The following is a 22,230-nucleotide window of genomic DNA, read 5'->3' on the forward strand; positions in this document are numbered from 1 at the left end:
CTTCTCCCTTTGAGACTGATTTTTGCTCTTGACAATAAGAATACATACCTCAGTCCATCAACAATTTTCTGACAGTACACAAAGCCATGGAGCACTGAAATCAGCTCAAGCTCAGATAGAAATTTTTCATGAAGCCTTTACAAAAATGCTGGTTGTACATCAGTTATTTACCAAAACCAGAAAAAAACATTTTCATCCATTATCATTTTTCATTGAAGAGGTTTCATAGGGCTTAAATTACAGTTCTGGAATGAAAGTTATATGTAGCCTATTTCTAAACCATTTTGGTACTATATTGCATTTCCAGTCTTGTGACACAAACTGGAGAAATACATTAAGATAAAGAAATGTCGTTGTCTGTGATTAGAAGGAAAGTTGTATGCAACATCCCATTGTTCATAAAGTGTCATGTAACATTTCAATGGAAAAATTTCAAGGTAGCTAAGACAATGGGGATTTCTGTGTATAGCCTAGAATATGCACAGTACAATAATACATGCAATAAATTCTGACAAGCAGAATATTACTCTTTGAAGTTGAACATTTTAAAAAGTCAAATGTACATGTGTGAAGAACAGCTTCAAATATTCTTGGATGTTACTTTGCACTATAACTAACATCAAAGTAAAAATGTACTTAGGATATTTGAAAATCAGTCTATTTGTAGCTTGATGTTTTGCTAAATTAGATTCAAAAGCTACAACAGTGCCTAGATAAACAGAAAAAAGAAAAAAATCTGTAAATTCAGTTTAGGCATTTGAAAAGTATAAAGATGGCACTAAAAGTTGGGTCTCAATGGTGATGTTAAAATTGGTAGATTAAATGAAGGTACACTAGGCATTGATTTGCTTTGCAGTTCACAACGATACTTGTAGTGAAAATATTTTTTTAAAAATTTTTCTGTTCTTCATCTGTGTTTCAAATCTAAAATGCTGGTTTTAGGGTCAGATGTAACAATGTTAAGACAAATTACAGGGAAACAGTGGTGTTGCTGAAAGAAAAAAAATCATGTTCCTGGGGAAGGAACTTCATGAGGGACAGATAATTGGGCTGTGCATATACATATTGTGCCTATAGATGCTCTTTCTAATTGTTTCTGAAGAAAATAAAGATATTTGGCATAGATAATACATAACTGGTATCAAAGATACATTGCATGACAATGAAAAGATGAATTGGAAGGAAGTTATGTGGAAAATGATAATAGAAAAACCTGACTCTTGAAAGTATATCCCCTTGTAATAACCTAGTTAATCATTGGTTTCCTTCTCAACATGAGTACAACCTCAAAGAGGTCTTAGGCTGAATGAGGAGTGCTGATTCTTAGATAGATTAATATAATAATAGACAATACTAAGCTGTGCTTCTGTATGGTAATAGGAACATCTGGTTTTCCAGGAAGTTAATTAGAATTAAAATGTTCTGGAAAAATATCCCTATAAAGAAATGTAATACGCTTCAAAAAACCTCTCCAGGAAACTTGACTTAGCTTCATGCAAGAATAAACATTGGTCCAGACAAAGCTGTTCCTCTTACAGGTTATAGTTGACCCCAGGACTGAGCAGGTTCTCCTGCATTGTCACAGAAGTACACCCAGTCACTATTTTGAGTTTATTGTAGCATACTTTTGCATAAACATGGTTTGGCCACATTGAATAACATTGGATACACCTTCCAATATACTCCAGAATTTGTTGTCCTTTATATTATCACACTCAGGATTAATTTCAGTCTATTGTATTCAGTGCAATGGTCAGCTGCCTTATTCTTAAGTAACACATTTTTTTCTCTTTTTTTCTGTGGATGATCTCTAAGAAGTCCAAGTGTTCACCTTATAATGCCAGATCATCTTAATGAACATGATAGAATGTTTTTGACAGAGATGGATATTAAGAACAGTAAGCAATGAAAGGTCAGGGAAATAGTATTGTGTGATGGCAGTACAAGTATTATTTGTGACACAATAAAATTAACAGCTGCTCTTTTCTTTTTAACAACATGTTTATGTACTTTGCAGCTTTAGCAAAGTCTGAATGTTGTAGACTTCCTAAGGATTAAGATTTCTGAATGAAAGCTCTTTTGTTAAGGAGACAATTAGCAATGTGTTAAATCAAAAAGATTTAACATTTATTATGTTTTTAAATATCCTTTTAGTTATTTGCCCCTACTTTAAGAAACAGCAGAGCAGTTGGCTATGTGAAACTTTCAATGTCAATGCTGCCGGGCATGTTAAAGAAACTGGTTACCACAAGAAAACAGGTAATCTCTTAAATGCAGTATTCTTGTTGTTTTATCCTTCTTGGGACTGTTGAAGGCTTATGGATTTGATAAACCAAGAAAGCGTTAATTCATATACTAAAATTGGCTGACATATTTGTGGGGTCTGAGGGTACTTCTGACAGAATCTGCAGGTATTGGAAAAGCTCCAAACCACATAGGAGACCTCTATATCCGTGTCAGCAGATGGGATTGTGTTTGAAAATGCAGGGTTGCAGTAAAAATTTGAGCTACTGATGGAGCTGTTCTGTTCCATGAGCTTTTAATGACCAGCTGTTTTCTGTATCCATGGTTATCCTGAAAGTAAAAACATCCTTTTCCAAACAATTTATCTGTATATTACTGTTTATTTATTTTGCAGGGCTATATTTAATTATGGAACAATATTGAAGAAAGATGAAAAATAGTATTTTTACCTAAGCAAATACACATAGGTGAAATACCCTAGGTACATCTACATTAAAAAAAGGAGCTTATTTCTTTATAGTTCTTTTCTTTCCTGATTAATATTCATAAAGAAATGACTCACTGTATAGTCTAATAATGGTCTTACATTCAAAATGTGAAGAGAAGTTTGCCATTTCAAGAAAAGGAATACATTTAAATATTACAGAATCACAGAATCATTCAGGTTGGAAAAGACCGTTGGGAACATCTAGTCCAACCATCAGCCCTACTCTACAAAGTTCTCCCCTACACCATATCCCCCAACATGTCATCTAAACGACCCTTAAACACATCCAGGGATGGTGACTCCACCACCTCCCTGGGCAGCCTATTCCACTGTCTGACCACTCTTTCTGTGAAAAAATTTTTCCTAATACCCAGTCTGAACCTCCCCTGTTGCAGTTTAAAGCTATTCCCTCTTGTTCTAAAATTACACATTGTAATGTGCTGGCTTTTTATTTAAGTACCGAAAAAATAAATATTGCAGACTGCTTTTTCAAACTCCTGGGGAATTTTTTTTTTCTTCAATACTGATTCAACACCCAAGATGAAATTTTTTGTGTAATGTTACTGAGTTTCAATAGAACAGTCAGAATCAGAAAATAAATATTCCTGCTGGTGTTAAGTTACATAAGATAGAATTATGAAGTCCCAATAAATAAATGTATGGGATTAATTGTCACAGAACATTATGTAGCTGTTAAGAGACATAGAGATTTTTATGGCTATGACTGTCTTAGTCTTCGTAAACAGCTTCAAAATATACCATTCCAGCAGAATTAATTATCTTTTTAACATAAAGAGTTATTTTTTAATAATTTTTTTCATATGATTTGTAGGATATTAGTGATGTTGCATTAAGCTCATAGATAGAATTATTAGTTAAGCGCCGTGTTTAACACTTGTCTGCAGCTTCCTATACACTCAATGATTTCCAATTCTTAAGTATATTCCTACACTGCCAACCAGCCCATGATATTTCCCACAGTTTTTCTATTGAAAATGACCTATTGTCATGCGGTCTGATAAAAGCTGTTAAGTCTCTTAAATTGAGTTAATAGCGAGATGATAGTAAGTCAAGAGAGAATCAGGATACTTAAATAAATATGAAAGTGTTCTTCATTAGAAGAGAATATCGTTGGATCTGCTTCTCTGAGTCTTAAGGGCAGCCAAATGAACTACCATCATGCATTTCAGGAGGAGAATCTTCAAAACTTCTGAAGACCATTTTATGACAACATATGTATTTTTTTATCTTTGGATAATAGATTTCACCTATTACTTAATACCATGAAACTGATTTACAGTATATAAGAAACACAGATATGATTTAGATTAGGAGTATGAGTGATAATTCATTTTTGATAGGAATTAAAATTGAGAAGTGTAGGTTACTTCAGAGATCTTTCCAAATTTGGCTGACGTTTTAAAAATTTTTTGTGATTTATATTCAAAACAAATTAAAGAATATTTGCAAAAAGATGACTTTTAATGCCTACTAGATTTAGTAGAATAATAGCTTCTGTTCAAGGAATGAGATTGTAAGAGACAATGTTGATATGCAAATTTTGCTATACTCTTGCATGTTACCCTTAACTAGTTTAAGTTTAAAGTCTTAAGTTTTCATCTACTGTTTTCATTTGGAGGAATTTTACATTTCACTTTTGATTGAAGTAAATTTTTATTGACATAAGGTGTTCAGTTTAGCCTTTAGACAGCCAGGTTCTTGGCTGTGGTCATTTCCTCCTCCTCTTATTTAGTCTCTGCTAGTGTTTCAAGATTGGTTTCACTTTGTAGTGTTACCTAGAAAAAGAGATTTCAGCTTCCCAGTAAAGATGTAAATCAACATACCTGTGACAAATTTGGTTTTTGATAGCAAAAAGGTGACTTTTTTTTTTTTTTTTTTATTGGGGATGGTACTGAAGAGTGTCTGTGCTCATAAAATCTACATAAAACTGAATACTCCTTTAGAGCTGCTGCAACCTTTAGGCAAAGGCAGCTCCTGGTTTCTTTTGAACTAAATGACTTGGAAACATTCAGCTAAAGCACAGTGACATTAAAAAGAAAAAGAAATGGGTTTATACATGAAAAGAGTGTTACTCAATATAACATTAGTTCAATTTCTCGCTGTGTGTGATTATGTATGTCTACTGGATAAGATATATCCATTATATAAAAAAAGCACCACTTCCCTTCAGTGGCATGAATGTTACTGCTCCGGGTTACCAGCTGGCTGATTAGACTAGGGTTTAGGACACACTGTTCTCTGTCAGTGACCCTGCAGTAGATCTTGATCAATCACTTCTTCTCTGGGCCTGTTTTTTCCCTTTCTGAATCCTCTGTCTCTTCATTTTAATTTCTTGTCTTTTTAGCCTATGAAATACTCCTCATTATACACTTCTGTAACATCTAGAACAGTTGGGATTTAAATTAATTTGTAATTTTAGCACTTCAGGTTATAAATATTGCTGAAGGACTTAAAAATCACTGAGGTTGTGATAATTGCAGTTTATATGAAGTGGTTTAGATAAAATAACTTTCCTGAAGTCAATGCTGTAAAAATTAAGCCTGCTACGTTCTAAAATATTTAGCATGAAGTTTGTCTTAGAACATCTGTACATTTTATTGTTGGAGGACATTCCAAATCTGAATTTCTTATTTGTGATCTTGTGGAGGAAAAAAATCGCAGCTAACTGCTTTCTCAGCCTCTTTCCTTCTCTCTCACCCTCTCCCTGCTCTTTCCCTCTATTTCTTTTTTGTTTTTTTTCTATTTTTTCCAAATGCAAACTTTCATTCCAGGTGAGAAGAAAGATTGTTAATGCGTCTTTCTGTTTTGCGTGGTAGCTTGCTTGTTCCTCTACTTCCATACAGATGTTTTTTCTGGCAGCAAGTAGATAGTAACCTCTTATTCTCTTGGTGGGATTGGGGTTTTTTGTTGTTTTTGTTTTAAGACAATAAGTTATCAGATATCTTTTGATATCATGGGAATTGTTACATGAAATTTTGACTTTGTTAGAAATTAGATAATGTAAAAGGAAAACTACTGTCTTCTCAAGCACAGGTTACCACAATACTCCATTCAGATATCAGTATTTGAATAACTGTGCCAGTGCATAAAACAAATGAATAAAACTAAGCTACGTCAAGTCAAAGGTTGTTGCTGATTTTTGTAAGCTCCAGCTCAATCATCTGGGAGTTAAATTCCAACAAAAATATCTACATGTTTTACTCTGTACTAGTTTAGACATGCTGGGAATGAGAATCTGTATCTGGAATGTCTGTACTGTACTGTACCCTTGTCCTCATAGTCAGCTGGTGGTAACAATATGCACTGATACTGTACGCTTAGAATGAAGATGCTTTGGTATTGCTTTGGAGAAGTAGCAATAAGCATAAAGAAAGGTGCTGATTTTTGAACTTTAATGTGTTATGTAAAGAACTTTAACATTTAAATGTAAAGTAGAAAAATAATTTAGAAATGCCTCCTGAAAAAAAAAACAAACAAACAAAATCAAAACAAATAACCCCTAATAAAATTTTATTCTGTGCCAGTCTTGCTATAGTTCTAATATGGTGGTTAGAGTATTACTGCACAATAGTTAAATTCTTATGTATACAGTTTTCTGGGCACTCAGAGATGATGCTTTTAGCAATGTGTCTTATGCTTAATTTATGTTAATATATTAATTTCAACATCTTGACACAATCTAATCTGGCTATATTTAGTATCAAGAACACAAAAATCTTGAGTGGCTCATTTCAGTTTAAGTTGTATTTATCTGTAACTAGTTGTAACTTAGCTATAAGAAAGAATCCCAACCTTGCACTAAAACATACATTCTAGTTGTAGTTAAATTGCTGATACATGTACAAACCAAAATTCAATAACATTACTGTATTGTGATACCACATTTACAATGAGTCTAGGAAGGATGGGCTACATGATATTTGAGAATTACATTGTGGCTCAGTTTTTCTGTATGGATAAATTTTCTGTGTTCTTTCTTTGCTATAATTCTACTTGATTAAATAAATGTGTTCAAAGTTTAGATTTACTTTTCACTGACTTAATGTAGAAGGTTTTTTTGTAATACTAACTCTGCTATGGTTTACATATATCAATAATTCTCGGTGCCTTATGGTCTTACTAACTTTCCCAAGTACTTTCATTCACAGGATAGGACAATAACACTAGCTAACCATGTTTCTGGTAAATGCAGTCAAGTAAATCATAAATATGTTATTTGTATCCTTCGAGAATGTGCTTTGTGGTTCTGCTGTTCATATGACATATCTCAGCAAGGTCAGGGAATAGACTGTGTATCTCTCCAGGCATTTTATCTCGTTTTAGAAAGGATGCTGATCATAAATCATCCAGAAACACTTTTATTCCCATTTTCTCATTAGGGCACTGTTCTGCCAACTAGTCTGTTTTTTAATAGCCAACCATTTATATATTTTTACGTGTGTACTAAAATATTTTTCTTCCTTGAGCTCAGGGTCAGAGTACATGAAACGCACCTGTGAGCACTGACTAGTATGCTGCTTCCTCTGTGAGATAACTCTGAACTTCAGTATAATTTACTGTTTGCATCTGATGTAATCTTACTCTCTCAGTAGATTGTTACACTTGTATCTTCATATATTTTGAGTCTGACTTTTGAAATCCTGCCATTACAGCCTTTTGAACTGCGTAAAATTTTAAGGTGAATCATACAGAAATGGTTCAACTTCCTGTGTTTCACATTTGTTTATGTTTAGTAATAAATTTGATGACAACATTTATTCTTTTCTCAGATTCCTACAAAGGTAGCAGTTGTGACTTCAAGCCAGACTTCAGAAATAATATTTATATTTTCATGGACAGAAATTTTTAGAAGAGAAAATCAAAACATAATTACTTAAAGGTTATTTTTTTATAGAAGTCACTATGTAGGACAAGCGTTTGAAGTTTCCAGACTATTTGAAGTGGGGCAGGATAAGAAGGGAGGTGTTTGCATGTTAGCCTGTATATATAATAATTGTATGTAAGATCTTGCTTTTAAATCATTTTATAGAAAACCTGAAATAATTTGGATAGAAACTGTCAAAATAACTCTTTTGATAGTTGAAAATGAAATTATGCCAATTTTCTCTATGAAAATACTTGAAATGCCTCAGTGAAAAAAGGTTTTACTTTAATGAATTTTTCAGTTATTTCTGACTACTTTATTCTTCCCATTATGCAAAATAGTGTCTCCTTGTGTAACATTTCTGTAACATTTGAAACCAAGAAAAAAACAGCTGAGCTTCAAATATACAGCACTACCTTTCAGTGAGCATGATAACCTGTACTACCTTAGAATAGTACTATGTATTGGAATGTTTGAGAGATATGGACTTTTCTGTTTCCTTTAACTTCTATATTCCTCTTGAATCTTACTCTCAGGTAAGATTTTAAGAAGGAAATTATTATGCAGATGTCATTTGACTTAACAGACAAAAGTTTTTAAATTTAATGTAAGTTTTATAATATGTTGTCTTTAGCGATCTAAAGCTGATGTCCATTTGTAATTAACGTTCTAGTGAAAAATGGGGACATACTGCTGTGCATTGTTGTTACTACAATAGAAAATCATAGACGCAGTAAGACCTCTCATGAGAAAGTCAGGTAACAAAGAATTGGAGTAGAATAATAAGAAACAAAAGATTCTGAAAATAAATCAAACAAGTTTCTCTTTGCCCATTCAGTAGTCTGTTAAGAGACTGTGGATGTTGTTTATTTAAGGTGAGGACAGAGTATTGAACAGTCTCTCTTTCAAAGTTCTTTGTTTTAATGCTAGTATAAAATAGAGCAGATTTTAACTGAGTATGTTTGATCTTCAGAGTGTATGGTTATGTTTAGTAGATGAGTATAGATACAAATGTGTGCATGGGGGTTCTATTTAGTATTTGTTAGAAACCTCTACCTGCAGACAAAGATTTATGACTCATAGAGGCTTTGAAACCCAAATAGCAGAAATCTCAGCAAGGAAGAAGCTTTTAAACTTTTTAAGCTTTTTAAACTTTTTTTCAGCTTTATTGCATGAATTGGCTGGGAAGAGTGCATAAAGAAAAACTCCATGGTCTGTTGGTTAAGTTCTTTGTGTCAAAGGGATTATAATAAAAATCAGATTTAATCAAGTCTCAGGAATGAATAATCATGTTGTACATTAAATCTTAATTGCTTTTTCTAAAATATAACAAAATTATTTGAAATAATTGTTACAGTGAGGCAGCATTTACATTAGCACTACTCAGTCTGATAATAAGAACATTTCGTGTTTCCTAATATGGTTAATGAGTGCCTTTTTTAATTCCTTTTACTGTTTCACTGTCTTTAATATATCAAAGTTTTTACATATTTGTTTAGAATTGCGTGAGAAAAAACATCTCAGGACCTCATGGGTTTAGACTCTGTTATGTTTCTATGAACTATATAGCAACACAATGATCAAGCTGAATTGTTTCAGTATTTTTTAATTTGTATTCACTGTTCTATGCTTGGAATTATTTATTGTGTCTGATCCCACAGATGCTGCATCCTCTTTGCAATTGATCAAAAAAACATTTAGCAGCTTTGGAAAAGCAGCATACTTCTAGTGAGTTCCAAAGACTCAATAAAGGTGTTCTAGCTTGAAAAAAATGAATTTACATACGACTTTTTTTTTTTTTTTTTTAGATTTAAGATTATGTTTGTGAAATTTAAAGAAGATCTGAAGGTTTATATATATCCTGTAAACAGAACATATAGGTTATAAAAGGAAATACCCAATGTGGTGCTTGTAAATGAACAAAAATGCCAACTTAAAGCAAATAAAACTAACAATGTGAATGATAACAAAAGTTGAAGATTATTTTAATTAGAAGCGCATTTTTTTAACATTATTTTTAAACATAATTTGCAAGGAACAGATGGTTCCCAGAAGACAGTAGTGTTCAACTTAGAGGGTTGAATCTAGCTACTAGAGAAGATTATTTTTTTTAGTGAGGAGTCATGTCTCACATTACTAAGCATCTCCAGCTGAATAGTATCTGGCTTCAGCTTGAAACTAACAGTTACTAATTAGCAGTTGTCTAACTGGTGACAAGAAGTTGCATTTGTAATGTTGCACTGAATCCCAATATTCTCACATCTGTCAAGTAAACTAGAGGCATAACTTGACTATCCTGCCAAACATAAATACAAATATACTGATGCAGTCAAAGATTATGTTTGTGCCATGCCTACACATGCACATTTTTTCCTATAAATTTTGAAAAGTGAATATTAGTGGGTTTAATGACATATGACTGGATCATTAGAACAAAAGGTTAATGGTTACCAACTAGAACCAGTTTCTGATAAATACACTTTTTAAAAGTATTTGGGCTGTAATTGATTCAAAATATACTTTAAGTAATCCTGCTGAAATACTTCCGATCAAAAATAAGAACATATAAATTGTTTTCTTTTCCCTGTTCTTGAGAAAACTTCTCACTGAATACCTGGATAATTCTGTCTAACAAAAGAAAAATATCATCACCCTGGAAGTTCATGGACAAATGTATAGTGCATATACATAGTACCCATTCTGTCCAAGCCACTGAAACCATTTGTTAATACCTTTTCCCAAGCAACTTTTTCCCTCATCTATTAATAAAGCTAAATTTTTAACTTTTAATTTTAACTTTTAATTTAATATTCTTATTCCTAATTTTCCTGTCACAGGCATTCTGATGAAAAAAGTTTATTACCATAGGTATTTCACTCTAATTTACATCAAACTAACTGAAACATTTGATTTACCAGATATATTCCAGTTTATTAGTAAGAAAAAATATTTATTAAAAACAGACTTTGGGAAAAGAAGAAGCAGACTTGAAGTTCCTTATCAATTTCTGTTTGTTTATATTCAAATCAAACAATAATTTAATGTAAAATAATGAGACAGTCCTTGTCATGAAAGATAATATCAAATAATCTGTCCTTTCAGATGAGTAGCATTAGTTATGAACTTCCTGTTTACTCTTGCCCTGGATTTTAATTTATTAATCACAGAATCAAACTAGTTTGACACATAGACTATCAGCTCTACTGTACTTAGACATTTACTTTGTAATGTAGAGTTCCATTAAGTGGAAGATGTGGGTTCAGATCCATTTAGATAGAGAAGGAATTGAATCTAGATCTTTTACAACCTGAGTTCTAACCTCCAAAACAATCCATCTGTACGTAATGTATGCAACAGCTGACTTTCCAGGCCTTCCTAAAAGCAGCATATATTTTCCAAACATTTAAGGGTAATAAATTGCCACCAAAGAATTGTCATCTGCTCAAGGTAAGAAGTCTGAATCCATCAGTGGTTTATGGTCTGCTTTTCTGAATTATAAATGACAAGGAAAAAAATCCTGGTTATAACAAAACTTTTCAGAATTGAAATTTGCATTTGCAAGGAGTTACTCTAGTTTGTTCTGATGACTTCATGGATTATGACACCTCCCTGTTTAATAGCCTTGCCCAAGTAGTGGTAATTCATGTGTATTTCATAACCCTAATACTTAATGTTTTCTTTTAGTTACACCTTGTTTGACATAAAAAGATAATATTGAGTTATATAGTGTTTTCAGTGTATTTCAGGGTGCTTTTGCATTCCCATTTGTCCTTAGAATGAAGAAATGTTTAGATCTCAGTAACCATTGTTATTTCTTCATGTTGTACATTTAACACGTTATCCAGTTTAATGCATTAATATTTTTTTCTTCCCCCTTTCTAATAATGATTTCTGCTTTAGGATTATTTTGTTTGTTTGTTTGTTTTTTATCACATCCTTCATAAAGCATTAAATACAGTGGTTTTAGTTGCCAAGACTCAGCTCTAGATTACACTCTCCTAGCTTTCCAACCTCAATTTTTGTAGATCGTTAGTTTCATGTAAATCTACTCATTGCATATAAAGCCAATGTTGCTTTGCAGTTTATGGCATAACAATTCAAAGATAATGTATCTAAACTGCTGCAAGTCCATACTTCTCTTACTTCTGTGTTTAAGATTTCCAAGTTCAATATTTGTTCTGTAGAGTACATCTTGATTATCTGTGTTTTCCTCTTCTCTTTGTGCTAGGAAACAGTATTTCCAAGAAATGGATTTTAGTCTCATTGCTCTAACATCAATTTGTTAGTTCACTGATAAATTACTTTTGCTGTTTGTGTCTGTTGTGAAGATGAAGTGATTGTAAATGCTTTAAGAGCCTTGTCTATTCCAATACACTACTTTATGACTCCGCAAGTTCAAATTTTGGCAGTATAAACCTGTAGATGTAAGGTTTATCTGCAGTAATAGAAATTTTAATTGTGTTTAGAGCTGCCAGTCAGAGAGGGACCTGGGGGTGTTGATTTACAGCCGGCTGAACATGAGCCAGCAGTGTGCCCAGGTGGCCAAGAAGGCCAATGGCATCCTGGCTTGTATCAGAAGTAGCGTGGCCAGCAGGGACAGGGAAGTGATCTTACCCCTGTACTCGGCACTGGTGAGGCTGCACCTCGATTCCTGTGTTCAGTTTTGGGCCCCTCACTACAAAAAGGACATTGAATTACTCGAGCGTGTCCAGAGAAGGGCAACGAAGCTGGTGAAGGGTCTGGAGCACATGTCGTATGAGGAGCGGCTGAGGGAACTGGGGTTGTTTAGTCTGGAGAAGAGAAGGCTGAGGGGAGACCTCATCGTCCTCTACAACTACCTGAAAGGAGGTTGCAGAGAGCTGGGGATGAGCCTCTTTAACCAAGTAATAAGCGATAGGACAAGAGGTAATGGCCTCAAGTTACGCCAGGGAAGGTTTAGACTAGATATTAGGAAGTATTTCTTTACAGAACGGGTTATTAGGCATTGGAATGGGCTGCCCAGGGAGGTGGTGGATTCCCCATCCCTGGAGGTGTTTAAGAGTAGGGTCGACATAGCGCTGAGAGATATGGTGTAGATGGGAACTGTCAGTGTTAGGTTAATGGTTGGACTAGATGATCTTCAAGGTCCTTTCCAACCTAGTTGATTCTGTGATTCTGTGATTCTGTTTCTCTTCGCTAGAACTTCTGTATTTTGCTGTTATTACATAAAATAGTATTGGTTATTGATATCTTCTTTTTCCAAAGAGCCTAATTCATCACTTCTAAACACATCAAATTCTAATGGCTTTTATAGTCAATTAATTAGACCCAAACCACTTCCAGCAATTATGTGCAGCCTGCAACCAGATCAGAAAGTCCTTTTTAGGATCCAGGTTCAAGGCTAGGCTGCTACATAAAAGCACTGATAATATAAATTTATTTCTTCTCAGTCTTTTCCCTTGGCTTTGCTCTAGCTTGCTTACTTCCTGAGTGTCACACCCTCCAGAAGACAGCATTGTTATCTGAGCATGTGTTCATCCCCATCTTTTCATAGTTAGTCAAAAAACAGAACTCTGATTCCTTCATTCATTTCATTTGTGTATTAAAATTTTTCATTAGCATTTTTTTGTCTGTATTTTTATGGCAAAAAGTCTCTATTGTAGTAAAGATAACACCCGATAATCTGTTTGCATTGTAATATCCAATGCATAGAATTGGTAATTGGACTTGTTATTTTATTTTGTTTTATATTATTTTATTACTTGTTTTTTGATTTTTTTTTTTTTAGTAGTAGTTTCAGCAGGGAGCCTAGGGCTAATGCTCTTATCAGAAGATATGATATATGAGGAAATGGTAGCAGAAAAATTTTGAGAAAATGCTATTACTGCTGCCATTATATGGATAAAGAATATGAAATGCAATTCTATTCTAAAAGGGATTATTTAAATGTGACACTGTTGTATGTTGTATATGTTGCCCCTCTGAGAATAAATTGTTAACTCCTATGTATTGGATGAATCCTTTTATGAAAGTAGTCCCTTTCACTTACTCATCCAGTGATCAAGATGCATGATAAGTGTTTCTCTTTTTTTTTTTTTTTTTTTTGTAAACGTGCAGAGACAATTTGAGGGTTTTTTGTTTCTTTGGGTTTTTTCCTTCCCAGACTGAAATTGATGCTTAGGGAAAAGTGGGCATAATGAATATTTCAGGCTGTACTCATCAGAAGATTTCAATGTTTTCTGATCCTCCAAGAATTCTGGGAAAGGGAGTTCTATGTCTGCAGTAGAAGTTGAAGCACATTGTGTCTACATTACTCTTTCTTTGTTGTTACTCTCAGAAATGATCAGTCTACAAGACTTCGTGGTAAACATAAAAAATAAGTCGATTTAAAGAAGACAACATTGTGAACACAATTCTCAAAAGACCAATCAACTGTTGCATAAAATTATATTTAGTTCAGAATATTAATGAGCAGAGGCTAGGAATTAATAATGATTCTAGACTTAGTTTTTGGGGAAAAAAAGAAAAATATTTTTATAGCATGCTGAATGAAGAATATGCCTTATACTTTAAATCATATATCATACTTTTTTCTTTTCTGTTTAATTTGCCATTTTTCCCTAATACAAAAATACCGTGAAATTTATAGCATACACTTAGAAACATAAAATAACAGATTTTCAGATTGTACAACAGAAGATCTGATTATTCTTAGTAAGTTATAGCTGTTACCTAAGCAAATTCATATTTATGCCTTTTGTCTTTGGAAGTTTAAATTGTCTCTCCTCCAGAAATTAATAAGGAAGATAAGTAAACTCATGTAGATTTTAGATAATGAAATTATGTTTTCAGGATTTTTCAAACCAAATTAATTACAACTGATGTAAATCTTGGCTCAAATCTGATAGTTTTGATCCTCAGTTTGCAAACAACATCATACTTAAGTTAAAGTCTTTAGCAACAACTAAAGTACAAGTGATTAATCATCCACATTTCTTCTTTTTTATTATCAATCCAGTATATTCAAATCAGACTATTAAATGTAAACTATGTCAACTCATTATGCTTAATAACACACTAGCAAATAGTCAGCGTACCTAAATGTACCTAAGATTCTCTGTTGTAGAATCTAGCATCATGTCTTATTTCTAATTAAAATATTCAGTAATAAAAATCAATCAAGATGCTGTGTTTTCCAAACATTTCAAATTGCTTAACAATCATTACTTTTTCGGCAGAAAAAAAATTGAAAAATCAAGTTTTGCATTTTAGTCAGACTTAAATATTCCAGGCAAGTTTCAGTAGCATTTTGGAATCACAGAATAATTTAGATTGGAAAGGACCTCAGAAAAGGAGGACATATTGCCCAACCCTATGCTCAAAGCAGAGTTGACTTTAAGGATAAATGTGGTTCTCCAGAGCCTTACCCAGTCAGTGCTTTGAATGTTTCCAGCAACAGAGACTCCACAACTTCTCCAAGCAACCTCTTTTGTTGGAACTTTACATGTGTGCATTCAACAGCCCCCATCCAGAACACAATATGTGGTAAGTTTCTGAGAGGAAGCTGGCTACTGATGAACAAATGATCAGTAAAATATTTTCTGAGGGAACAAGCAGAGTTTGCCTCTGAGATGCCACATACCTATGTATTTGCAACAGTTCTATGGCAATAAAGCAAAGCTAAGCTTTTAAGAGGATTCTGAAAGATTGGAAGAGAGTAAAAGAAATGGCTAAATTCATATCTAGTTTAAGAAGGCATAATGTCATTGATTTAGTCAAAGTAATAATTTTTATCTTAGCCCAGGAGCTTCCTTAAACATTGTCAGTCGTAATTTCTAACTAAGGTATCATTTTATTTTCCTGTTTTCTGTAGTTTTCTACTTATTTCTTCATTTAGTGTTACTTTTTATTTATTCAAGATCATTTAACTTTTATATAAATCATTTTGATATTTTTTTTCCTCTGGTATTGGTTATGACAACTGTTGTTCATTAAAAATGCTGAAAGTGTGATTCATAGTCAGACTTCAAAGTCCAGAGCTATAGAAGATGAAGGAAAATCTTTGGTAAAGTGAAAGAGGTGAGTCCATCATTTCCACAATATGTGAGAGTACAATATAATTTCCCTTTTTTATAAGAAACTCTAAAACTTTAAAACTGACACCTGGTACCATATAATGGGATTAGGGCTAATACTGTTTCTGTTACAGTCAGGGAGGAAGATATCTGTCTCTAGCATTGAGGGAAAGGGGAAGATGGATATGTGCGTGTACTAGAGCTGGAACAAGAGGTTAGATACACGATATCATTGTATAGACTTTTCTATGGTCAGGGTAGATTCTTGGTGCATGCTAAAGTGAATTCGTCTCTGGAGGGGGAGAAAAAGCATCTTGGATTTTGTGTTCTGAACAAAACAATTACCTTGCAGTCAAAATAAACAGACATCATTTCTGCAGCTGTCCAAATCATGAATGCTTACTGTATCATTTTTCCCTGTGGTCCAAGACTAAATGTTCCATCTGCAAAATGATTAAATGAATTTCATAGGTAAACACATTTACCATTCCATTTTAATGGAGTTGCCCTTCATTAGAGGCTGCCATTCAAAATTAATATAAGCAGCCGTTACTGAGATGTCTAGAACGAAGAACTGAATGACATACTACTCATTTTTCAGAAGTATGGACATTTTTGAAATGGGAATTGAACGCTGATAGTAATAGATATAATACTTAGTTACATTTTTATACCAATCACTTCTGTCAGTCAAAGTGTGGCAAAGTAAAGGAGAAAATACAACAGAAGAAATATTCAAAGCAACAAGAACAGACAAAAGAATGTCCTTTTCTTGTCCATTTTGCTTCCACATGTTTCCACAAACATGGAAGAATATTTTGGGTTGGGTTTGGTTTATTTCAAAATAATAATAAGTTATTGACTATTCAATTTATTTACATTTCAAGAGGAACAATGGGCACTGAGCCTATATGAGCTTAGTGAGCAAAAAGACAATATTTCTATATCAATATCTTTAGAGTTTTAGCTGACAAAGAAAAGGTAAAAAAAGTAGAAGAGAAACTTCTTTATTTTCAGTAAATTCTGTGTAAAATATCTGTTAGTCTTTCTGATTTATTTACTGAATAATAGATCACCAGAATGATGTGATGTTATATATTACTCCATAATATTATTAGTTTTTACTCTTCTTTCCATTCTCTTTAACAAAAGTCAGTATTTCCCTTCTTACGTAATCATAACTGTTAGAGTATGACTATATTATAGTCATACTGTGTGTTGGTCTTTTTGAGGTATGCATTTTTGTGGCCTTTTATTAGCATATGGCATCTTTAGTTGTCTGCTTGTGAAGGGGAGGAAATATTTCTTGTAGCTGTTATCCTACCAGTTGAGTTTATACTTTGTCGTGTCTTGACGCTATCAAAATTTACATGTAATAATTAGTATTGTTTAGTTTGATTAGAGCATGCATCTGCTCCTGAAAATGATGATACTTCAGTTTTATCTTACTGTTTACTCTCATTACAATGACAATCCATTGCCAGTAATAAGATTATTGTTTACTTCAAGAGCTAAAACTGAGCAGTAGTCATCTGCCTTCAGCAGCATCTGTATGCACCTACCATCTGTTCTTCTCATGTGGTCATGAAGCATTATCTGTAAAAATTTATTTTCTTTCACTTTATGAATGGTTTCTAAAATTTCTTAATATTTGCTGTTAAGCAAATTAACAGCTCTCTTGTGTTTAGAGTTAATAAGAGATAATGTAATATCCTTTCTTTTGTAAAATAAGTATATCTCAGGAAAGACTAGTTTTAATTAATGCTTTAGTATTTTATAATAATTTATGTAAGAAAAGTGTGCCATAAAAGATAGATGGCAATAAACTAAATCCTTCTGTTAGCTTAGAATTTATTTTAGTATCAGTAAAATTTAGGAAATTTTTTCATGACGACAACCTGTTGCTAGGTATATAAGATCACATTTAAACTATTGATGCATTAGGTAGGCCTGTTTTTTCTCTTGAAGAAGTAAAGAAGTAAAATAAGGACAGTTTAACATGTGCATCTCATTTATATTGTTACAAAAATCACATGTATGCTGGGAGAATCTATACTAATCCTGGGACATGGCCAATAGCCATGTTTCACGTTTATATGGTACAGAGAAATGAGCCACATTTTACCCATTTAAAATTATTTGATTTCATCACAGTTATTAAATATCTTTAAAACAATAGTAAACTGTGTTTTAATGGTGTTGGATCTCTTGTTATTATCACAAAAAATGCAAGACAGAACACTGTATAACTTCTGTATTGTAGTCTGAGTTTTCTTCTGTCACTGTGACCTAATTAGAAATGAGGTTAGGGATGGAAGACTTTATAAGCTTAGCTTTATGGCAAACCTGTTTGGCAAATATAACCACTTCCTAAATCCAACTGAACTGGCAACATTTTACATTTTTTATTTTATATTTAGTTTGCTTTCTATAGCAAAATGTTCTTCAATTTTGTTTGTACTGTTGTTTGTCAGCAAGTGGATATGGATGTCCTTGTTGAAAATGTAGAACAGAAAATAATGAACAAAATAAGGAAAAAAAGAGGAAATTTATTAAAATGATGGTACTAAAATTCTAAAACTTCTATCTCAAAATTAAAGTTAGAAGACAAGGGCAGGTATTTGATATAATTGTTATCTCTGGTTTATATTTTAGCTTACTCCTTCTCTTCCCCACCCACAGACTCCAAATATAGCAGAATCTAAGGAATATAGAGAAGTAAGAGGTTGGCTGTGTAGAGTGGAATGTACATTTTATTATTTGGTAATGGTTCCTAGCTTCACACAAGCATAAAATTAGCATTAACTATTCTTAGTTAATCTGTAGTTGTTAACCTAAGTGAAAGATTAATAGTAAAAGAAATGATGGAGAAATTGATATATCTACAGTGACCATTCTTCTTGGTCTTAATGTATTGTCAAAGTTTTTTTCCCCTACCTCACTTTTAAAAAATACACACATAAAGAACTGTATAAACATAAGTGATGAGAAAGGAAAACACTCAGCAATATTTTCATGGGAATTTAAATTTACATTATTAAAGTGCTGACCCTTCCTAATTCTAGACAATATTCATCAGAATAAGTGAAGATTGGTCTAGTGCCCAATGTAAGCTTTGTTTTGGGAAACTGGAAAGATGAAAAGTATTCACTTAATACATGCACTGAACTGGTAATTTAAGTTAAGTTCTGTTGGTTTCGTAAGGCTGAAGCCACATGTTCACATAATCATTCAATGAGCATACATAACTAATGAGTAAAAATGTTATTTCTATTAAAGATTCTTAATAAACCATAAGGGGTAGAGTGGAAAAATGATAGTTGTCCAATTTTAGCATAAATATAGGAAAAACATGAGAAAATTAAAGTAATCTAGTAATCTTTTATAGAGACAAATCAATTTTTTAAAAAAATTTCAGGAGGAAAAGCTAATATTTTGCTGATAAGATGTAATTTTCTGCTTAATAATTATCTTTTAGAGAATAGTCACATTTTATTAACATTACTAATTAACTCACTGTACTGCTGTGCTAATCATGAAGGAAGCACAATACCTGAATATTGATAATATGAATATTTAATAAGAGAAAAAAGTTTAGTAGTAATGTGTTCCCATATTCCATAGCAGCAATTTAAATGCAAATGTACAATACGAAAAGGGATTCCATTTTCTGCCTACATGAAAGAAATGCATGCATTCTGGTAAAGCCCATTTTTATTCAGGAACCAGCCTGCAAAAAGAGACAAATGGGGAAATGTCAGTTATTAAAACACAGGTTAAAGTTGTGGTCTTCTGAAGTCAATGAGTTCAGCAGGACCAGATTTCAAGCAGGGTTATCTTTCTTGAAGTAAGAATTCAAAAGCAGTACTGCAAGAATCTGATTTCCCAAGTCTTATGCTTTACAACTGCAAAACCCACTTGTCCTCTTGGAACAAAACTGGGACTACAGATTGTTGGAGAACAGACATCTTTTCTCTAGGAACGTAGCAGATGGATATAGAATAGGACTAACTGAGGTCTTATTGCTACCAACAGCACGTCTCTGACATAAGATTCAGAAGTCTTGCTCTACTTAATGAACTATGCATAATGCAAGGGGAGGCTACATGAAATATAAAGTGCTGGAATTAAACTTGGGCAGATGGAAATTTTTGCTGAGAAAGAGGATCTGGTAAAGTAAAAGTAAATCTTTTACAGTAAAGTAAAAGTAAAATGGAGATGTTCATCAATCAGTATTTTCCCCTGTCTATTCAGAAATTGGTTGAGCTTCTGCACAAGCCTATAAGAATTTTGTAGTCAAGAGCTCACACTAAGAGGTAGGTTAGAGTTACATGGTGCTTCAAGGCATATGTGAACAACAAATTAGAACTGTTCTATATATTGTTTCCAGCAAGCAATATTCATTTTCAGAACAGCTCTTACCTCCTGTAGAGAAAGACCTGACATCCAAATTTTATGTCCAACTAGGTTATTTCAACACTACTATCATATTTATAGCTTGATAACCTTACTTTGCTTTAGCATTTCTAATTTACAACACAGGCAGTCATCTAAATAATTCAGATTGAATGTTTGCACTTGCAAAGTGGAGAAAGTTGAAAGACTACAAAAGGAAAACCTACAATCTTTTTCTAGATGTTCCAATTACACTTCCAGAAGCATAAAGGGAAAAATAGATACCAAACTGACATTTGGATATATTAAACAGATTCATTGCTACATTGGGACCTTTGGGTGGATCTCAAGAACAAAAGGAGAATCTATGACCTTTGGAAGAGGGGGCAGGTCTCTCATGAAGACTATAGAGATGTAGTGAAGTTATGCAGGGAGAACATTAGGAGAGCCAAAGCACAGCTAGAGCTCAACTTGGCTACAGCTGTTAAGGATAATAAAAAATGTTTCTATAAATTCATTAACAACAAAAGGAGGATTAGAGAAAATCTCCCCCCTTTACTGGATGCAGAGGGAAACATAGTAACAAAGGATGAGGAAAAGGCTGAGGTGCTCAACGCCTGCTTTGGCTCAGTCTTTAGCAGTGGTACTGGCTGTTCCCTGGACACCCAGCCTTATGAGCTGGGAGATGGGGAGGGGAAGCAGAATGAGGTCATCACACTTGAAGAGGAAATGGTCAGCGACCTGCTACACCACTTGGATGCACACAAGTCTGTGGGACCAAATGGGTTACACCCAAGGGTGCTGAAAGAGTTGGCAGACGTGCTAGCGAAGCCGCTTTCCATTATTTACCTGAAGTCATGGCTAACTGGGGAGGTCCCATTGGACTGGAGGGTGGCAAATGTAACACCCATCTACTAGAGAGGCAGAAAGGAGGATCCGAAAACCTATAGACCTGTCAGTCTGACCTTGGTACCAGGGAAGGTCATGGAGCAGATCATCTTCAATGCCATTACAAGTCATATAATGGACAGCCAGGGGATCAGGCCTAGTCAGCATGGGTTTATGAAAGGCAAGTCCTGCCTGACAAACCTGATCTCCTTCTATGACAAGATGACCCGACTATTGGGCGAGGGAAAGGCTGTGGATATTGTCTACCTGGATTTTTGAAAAGCATTTGACACGGTTCCCTGTAGAATTCTCATAGAAAAACTGGCTGCCCATGGCCTGGATGAGCGAATGGTCTGCTGGGACAAGCACTGGCTGGATGGACGGTCCCAGAGAGTGGTGGTCAATGGAGCTAAATCCAGCTGGTGGCTGGTCACAAGTGGTGTTCCTCAGGGCTCGGTGTTGGGATCATTTCTGTTCAACATCTTTATGAATGGTCTTGATAAGAACATAGAGTGCATTATCAGTAAATTTGCAGATGACACCAAGTTAAGCAGGAGTGTCGATCTGCATGAAGATAGGGAGGCTCTACAGAGAGACTTGGATAGATTGGATTGGTGGGCCAACGTTAACGGGATGAGCTTCAACAAGGCCAAGTGCCAGGTCCTGCACTTGGGCCACAACAACCCCATGCGTCACTACAGGCTTGGGGAGATGTGGGTGGAGAGCTGTCTGGAAGAGAAGGATCTGGGGGTTCTAATTGACAAACAGCTGAATATGAGCCAGCAGTGTGCCCAGGTGGCCAAGAAAGCCAACGGCATCCTGGCTTGTATTAGAAATAGCGTGACCAGCAGAAGTAGGGAGGTGATAGTCCCCCTGTACTCTGCACTGGTAAGGACACACCTTGAGTATTGTGTCCAGTTTTGGGCATCTCAATACAAGAGGGATATCAAGGTGCTGGAGTGAGTGCAGAGGAGGGCAATGAAGCTGGTGAAGGGCCTGGAGAACAAATCCTATGAGGAGCAATTGAGGGAGCTGGGACTGTTCAGTCTGAGGAAGAGAAGGCTGAGGGGAGACCTCATCACTCTCTACACCTACCTGAAAGGACATTGTAGAGAGGTTGGTGCTGGTCTCTTCTCACAGGTAATTAGTGACAGAACAAGAGGGAATGGCTTTAAACTGCAACAGAGGAGGTTTAGACTGGACATTAGGAAAAAAATTTTCACAGAAAGAGTGGTCAGACAGTGGAATAGGCTGCCCAGGGAGGTGGTGGAGTCACC

General features: G+C 34.3%; 1 protein-coding gene across 1 annotated transcript in view; it reads left to right on the forward strand.

The window, feature by feature from the left end:
• Positions 1-22,230, forward strand: part of CCDC102B (coiled-coil domain containing 102B) — a 189,525-nt gene that overhangs the window by 131,474 nt on the left and 35,821 nt on the right. The window lies entirely within an intron of this gene.

The sequence above is a fragment of the Strix aluco genome, chromosome 1 (genome assembly GCF_031877795.1).
Source record: "Strix aluco isolate bStrAlu1 chromosome 1, bStrAlu1.hap1, whole genome shotgun sequence".
NCBI lineage: Eukaryota > Metazoa > Chordata > Aves > Strigiformes > Strigidae > Strix > Strix aluco.